This window comes from Brassica oleracea, chromosome C2 (genome assembly GCF_000695525.1).
Source record: "Brassica oleracea var. oleracea cultivar TO1000 chromosome C2, BOL, whole genome shotgun sequence".
NCBI lineage: Eukaryota > Viridiplantae > Streptophyta > Magnoliopsida > Brassicales > Brassicaceae > Brassica > Brassica oleracea.
In genome coordinates, this window is record NC_027749.1 from 36,091,352 (window position 1) to 36,097,971 (window position 6,620).

The 6,620-nt window shown below is 29.3% G+C and overlaps 2 long non-coding RNA genes across 9 annotated transcripts in view; one reads left to right on the forward strand and one right to left on the reverse strand.

The window, feature by feature from the left end:
* LOC106322259 overlaps nt 1-2,043 on the reverse strand; it is a 4,820-nt gene extending 2,777 nt beyond the window's left edge. The window contains exon 1 of one of the 3 annotated variants that reach the window (XR_001266314.1): nt 1,912-2,043. This is a non-coding gene — a long non-coding RNA (uncharacterized LOC106322259). The remainder of the gene's footprint in view (nt 1-1,911) is intronic. The other 2 variants (XR_001266316.1, XR_001266320.1) reach the window with 2 other exon arrangements.
* The window catches only part of LOC106322230, a 5,568-nt gene extending 1,525 nt beyond the window's left edge, over nt 1-4,043 (forward strand). The window contains exons 2-6 of one of the 6 annotated variants that reach the window (XR_001266302.1): nt 2,054-2,389; nt 2,611-3,009; nt 3,279-3,393; nt 3,493-3,554; nt 3,766-4,043. This is a non-coding gene — a long non-coding RNA (uncharacterized LOC106322230). Of the gene's footprint in view, nt 1-2,053; nt 2,390-2,610; nt 3,010-3,278; nt 3,394-3,492 lie in introns of all 6 variants that reach the window. The other 5 variants (XR_001266296.1, XR_001266307.1, XR_001266308.1 and 2 more) reach the window with 5 other exon arrangements.
* The last annotated feature ends 2,577 nt before the right edge of the window (nt 4,044-6,620 follow it).

Below are 6,620 nucleotides of genomic sequence, written 5' to 3' on the forward strand. Positions count from 1 at the left end.
TTTACGACGAAATTAGGTAAGTTAAAGCACATTGAATACACGTTTTCACCTAAATATAACGGTAACATGTTTCGTTGTAATGTCGATGTAACGATTACGACGTATTTCTCATTCCACGTACTTTCGTCGTAAACTTACATGGACTTTACGACGAAAATATTTCCTCGTAAATTTACATGGAGTTTACGACGAAATTTGGTCTCCTCGTAACTGCGTTGTAAACACCATGTAAATTTACGAGGAAATATTTTCGTCGTAAATCTTCGTTGTTATGGAAACATTTTCTTGTAGTATCTTTGGATACACAAAATATTTTGGACAATATTTGGAAATTTTGAAGGTTCCAGAGCAAATTTACCAGACTATTAGTGTTGTTGTAATATTTAATTTTTTCTAATAATTACGTCTTCATGTATCTTATTTAAGAGTTTTTATTAAGTTTATTTTATAATATTCTTGTTTTCTAATTATAGTCTTGAAATATTATAAATATTATTTTAATTTTTTATCTAATTTTATGTGTAAAATGTTAATTCATAAAAACAAATTTGAAATATTTATGATTTATAAAAAATTAAGGATTAAAACGATAAATGATAAAATACTTAAGAATCATAAATGTGATGTGTAATTAATTATAAATTTCAAAATGCAAATAAAAAGATGAAACTTCAAATTTGAAGTTTTGAGTAGTGAAGCTTCAAATTTGAAGTTTTGAAGAAAATTTGAAGTTTCATTCTTCAAAACTCTAAATTTGAAGTTATCTTTTGGAGAAGAGAAAACTCTATATTTGAAGTTATAGAGTTTATTTTGGAGATGTTCTTAGGCCCACTAGATGTATTAATGATAAGACACAGATTTTGAAGTTTTATTATTGATAACATATAGCATGTGATGTGATCAATGATGAGAATCCTGAACTGAACGTGGGTATGGCTTTTGGTTTTACGATCTTTTTTTTTTGTTTGCTTGTTATAGTGTGTTTGGTTCAGTTGTTTGAGTATTAGCCATTGAGATTTCATGCAACTTAGTTGATGATTGGTGATTAACTTCAATGTGTTTAGTCAAATTGGTCATTTTCTCCATAACACCGCGCGCATTGTCAGTGAAATGAACATCAATCTAAAAACAACTCCGGTGTCGGACGTATTGTCCCTAATACACACCAAACTCAATCTTATTCCTAATGCAAATCTAAAATATACTCAATGGTTCTAATAAAAATAAAGTTGTTCTTGTTTAACCGAAGATAGATTCATATATATTAGCTGCACCAAAAAAGTGAAAGGGTGGAGGAAGAGGCATACACGGTCCAAACTTCTCTCTTGTACGTATGATCAACAAAGTAAAAAAAAATCATTTCATGATTGATTCCTTAAGTAACCATACGAATAAGTATATATTTCTCTTCACAGACAAGTCAGGTCGATTTACACAAAACAAATGTATTCCTATGAAGAGTGGCATCATGAACCGTCCACAAACTAGAGCTCAAATCGTAGATTTGTTGGGAAAATTATCCAATATCGATGAGATGAAGATGGTATTAGACAACTAGAAAATTTAAGAAGAAGACTCTTAATATTTAGGAAAGGGTTTACTACAAAGATTTTGTTTTTGGAAACTCTCTCTTACAAATATTTTCTCTCTTTGTTTTTCTTGATTCTTGGATGATTACAAATGGTGCTAAGCACCCCTATTTATACAAGTGAAGGAGCACACTCCAACAAGTTCTAGATTTCTCTAAATTATTATTTATTTCAAAATATCTAACTCCATAACTTTCTCTCTTCTTCTACACAATTCTTCTTCTATACTTCTCCACTTTTCTCTAGATGTTTCTTCTTCTTGGACTAAGGCTTGATTATGATTTGATTAGTTTTGGGCTTAAGGAGGGAAATCCAACACGACCAATCTATTATTTGTGTTGTGTCTGTGCAAAGTGCTTTCCGTTTTGATTTCTTAGAATTAAAAAGTATGAAAACTAATTCATTGTTCGGAATAAAGTATTGGCCTTAACTGATACATGGTTTGTCTTCCTGTTCTGTACAAGAAATTCATGGCATACACTGAAATTCTCTAAACATTTGAAGATCAAGAGGAGTTAAAAGAGATTTTGACCTTCGAATGCTAGCAAGAAGGCGGATCAATGGGAAGCTTTTCGAATATACTCTGTACACATTCCTTTTACCTGTCCTTCTCTCCAATATTTGTGTTGCCAGTGTTAACAATGGTGGCTTCCCTAAACCCACGTCTATTTTATTCTCCTTAACTAACAAAATGTGTTTCACGTAGCATTTAAAGCACTGAATTTTTTTCAGGGTTATGGAGATGGGGAAGAAGCTTGCAGAGAGGATAAGGAAGCAAAGGGCCTTACATTGTCCTGACTGTATGTGCTTTAATCATTTCACTCTCACTATTAAAGCTTCTTATTTTTTTTGTTGCACATACAGCTGTAACACTAATATTATTATTACTTTTTTTATAATTGGGTATAATATGCTTACGTGATATTAGTTCAAATAAGAATATATATGATTTATAAAATTTGATTGTTACTGCTTTCAATGGTGTATATATGTTACTTTGTCTTATTTATTTTCCTTGCAGCTAATTGTGGCTTTGAGAATTTATTTTCTACACCGAAGATAAGAAGAAGCCAGTGACTGTTTTAACGTTTTGTTGTCTTCTAGGCTCTGTAAATGTTCTTAAAACTGGTGTTTTGATGATTATGTGCCTCATATTTGTTTTTCTTTCTATGGATAGGTTATAAATCACAGCTCATTGAATGAAAAAAAGTACCTAACTCCGTATTTTCCAATGGTCTTACATAATTATCTCCAATGGGATCAGGGGCTTTATGCTACTGTCGATATACTACAGATTCCACCAACATCATATCTTCAAAGCCAAAAAGGGGGAAGATGAACATGGCGACTTGAAGCCAGCCTCTATCGCTGAGGGTGGAAACTGCAGCAAACCATAGTAGACGCTAGAAGGTGCTCGCAGGTAAACACTACATGTATTACGTCTTCTTTGTTGTTTTTGTTATTCTCCCTTTCTTTATATGGCATCTTACTAGATATTTCCGAATGAAATTTGGTAGTTCATCACAAAACTTCTCTAATGATGTTTTATGGTTACATGGATTCCTGTTTTATTCATTTGAAACTCTGATACATGCTTATCGAACAAAACAATGTTTAGCGGCATTTGTATTTATTAGTGAATTAAACTTTTTACATGGTTTCTCATATTGCTTCATGTGCACTGTGCAGGTTGAAGCAAAAGAAGTTTTCTTTTCTGTTACAAAGCTTTCCCAATCTAAAGACACTGGTTTGGGAGAAAACGGTTTACTTGATCATAAAGGAACTTCTTCCATCAGCTGATAAGGTTCGTAGTTTGTAATTTGCCTAAGTAGCTGAATCCTAACACTAATACTGAAGGTATAGTTTCTGAATTCTGATAAGTTGTTTGTTTTTCTATGGTTAGTATTGTTACAAGCTCCCTGATCAGCGATATGAATAGCAAGATTGATATGTATCTTGCAAATGGTATATCTCTCTAATACCGAATAATAGACGAAATCTTTTTTACACAAATTAAGTGGTACTTGATACAAGCAATTGTGGATAAGAAATATGTTGTTTCAAGCTCTGTTAGTAAGTTCTTTTGCATGCTTCTTAGTTGCAAAACCAAAACTCAGGTTATGCTGCAAAATGATTAGTTTCATAAATATCAGCTTCTACATTGGTATATATGTAGAAAAAGAAGAGAAAAAAGAAAAGCTTACAAGGATTAAGGATGTTAAGGGGCTTTAAAAGGATAAAGCACTGCAAGAAATGAACGACAAGAGCAGCATTTTGAAGTATTGGACATAACGCGTGTTTTTTTTAATCTTGGGAGTATTCCTTATGTATTGCTATTAGATTACTTGATAAGATAAGAAATGTATTTCTTAATTGGTTTCACCAGTGCGAACAATCACAAAATTATAATTTGTTCTTCCTTCTTTCAGGTTATAATGATTGGTTGTTATTTGAGTTGTTGTGATTTTTAGTAGGGATGTGTAAAGGAAGATGGAATCTAACAAGTCAGTGTCGGAGGTTACTGATCTATTTGTCTTCTTTATGTTTTCGTAAAATTGTTATGGTAATGATTAAAAGATAGTGTTTTTCTTTATTATTCTCTTTGTTTTAATACTTCCACAAAATGTTTTATTCCCTACATGATTTAGATTCTTACTTTATATATTTGCGATCTCATATTTCTATTTTGACATGTGATCAGTTCAAATAAAAGGTTAGATGAAAATTGGTAAATAAAAATTTATTTATTTGGCCAAGATAATATCATTGTTTCAAACTTGTGTCCAATTCTAAATTTACGCATTTCTAACCTATTATTAAATATAATATACTTTTGTAGATAAATTATCAAAAAGAATTTAAAGCAACAAATTAGTGATAAGGCAGTATAAGGAATTGTATTAATCTTTGACGATGCAACTAAATAAAACATAAAATATTCAGAAATTTACTAAGTATAACTATGAAATAGTAATAAATTAATAAGTAAAATGAATAAAATTTGATATCTAATATGAGTTTGCAAAGAAGTAAGAAGAAAATAAAACATTAAGGATTATAAAATGGTAAAATAAAGAGGAAATAAACACACAAATTTATCACTTCAATATATATGTGAATAAGTTTGAACCAAGTTGAGTCTGTTTATTTTTCTACCAAAACAAATTTGAACCAAGTAGTAAACAATAAATCTATCAAATTTTCAAAATAAATTATTAATTATATTTTTTTAAAATATCTAAAATATAAAATTAAACATCAATATATAAATATATATATAAAATTAAAATCATATATTAAGGATCTTTGATATATCATGCATATTATAGCATTTTTTACAAATGGTAAAGAATACATTCTATTAAGAAAATATACCCAAAATGCACTCATACATCTTATGGCCAAACTTACAATCAAATGTACACTATGTCTAGCCACTTACAAACACATTCATATTAGTAAATTTATAAATAAAATTTGTGTTTACTTATTTAAATTTCAAAATAGATTTTATTTATTTATTTATTTTAAAGTTCCATCCTAATATTATTGAGAAAATACACATCAAAGAAAAATTTTACCAAAAAAAAACTATATACAAAAAACATAATTCGTTATAGGTTTGCTTTTCTAGAGGTACAAACAAAAAATATAAACTGAAAGAAAAATTACAGAAAATGTTTTAATCTTGAAATATCTCACATGTAAGTTTTGTACATTTCTTCATATGAAATGGCCAATCAATAAATTTTTGACAATTTCAAAGCATATAAAAGTAAAAATAAATTATCTTGATAACAATCACCAATCCAACATATATAAAGGTGAATGGAAAATAAATTTCATTATCATGTTTGATTTTTTCTAATTGATTTTTTAAAACAATACATAAATTATTATTCACCTCAGCATTTGGAATCAAATATTATTCTTACTTTACCTAAGATGAAGCTAATAAAAACATATATTATATAGAAAACTAATGTCACATTCAAAAAGCAACAATATATACCTTAAAAAACTCAATCTATATACATTTGTTTTATGGTTTAATACATTTTCTGATTTATTAATTCTAAATTCATTAAATTGTTTTTAAAATACACAAAATCAATAAATATTACAGAGAAACTATTTTTGGCCTATTAATTGACCGGAAATAATATCTAAAAGCATTTTCCGCGCGTAGCGCGGCCAGAAACTCTAGTATTGGTAAGAGTTAATAATATATCTATACTATTAAAGAAAAATCTTTATTAGGATTCTGCCATTGATTTTTAGAGTTATTTTCAAATCCATGTTACTACCATTTTCAGTTAAAATTTTAATCTCAAATGGCCATAAATTATGGTCTTAATCATATTGCAACATTTATTCTCCCACATACGCATCTTTTATTCAAGTTGGTATCAACATGATTTGAAAGATTTTACCTACTTCCATAGGTAGAGAGAAATTGAATATCAGATCTCTTATAAATATATGTTCTATCCTATAGATTTTTCACAACTAAAGGGGGTGATTGGTAATGTCTGCAGAAGCCGTGGCAACTTTTTTAATTTCTAAAGCCATCTTTTAAAGCAATCATGCTTTTATTTCAGAAGCTGTAGACAGACTTTTAATTTCTACAGCCATTTTTAAAAGTAATCATGCTTTTATTTTTTAAATTGAATCCAAAGCCAAAACATTAAAATATGAAATATGTTAGCTTTAGAAAGCATTTTCTTTAGATCTCGATCCGCGCAACCGCACGGATTTTCGTGGATGAGGATATGTGATTATTTTGTGGATCATGAGAGCTTAACTTAATTCACAATTTTTTGGGGGGCTTTTTCCAAGATTGACTCAAAACTCAAAGTCAAACCTAAAACTAACCCATGATTTTCTTGGATTTTCTTTTGCCCTATTCACCCCCACAAGTTCATGATATTCACGAAAATACCATCACATTTTTTTTATTTTTTTTTCCGAAAATGATATTTTTACTCTCTCACCCTCATCATCTTCAAGTAATTACAAGATTGCCATTGT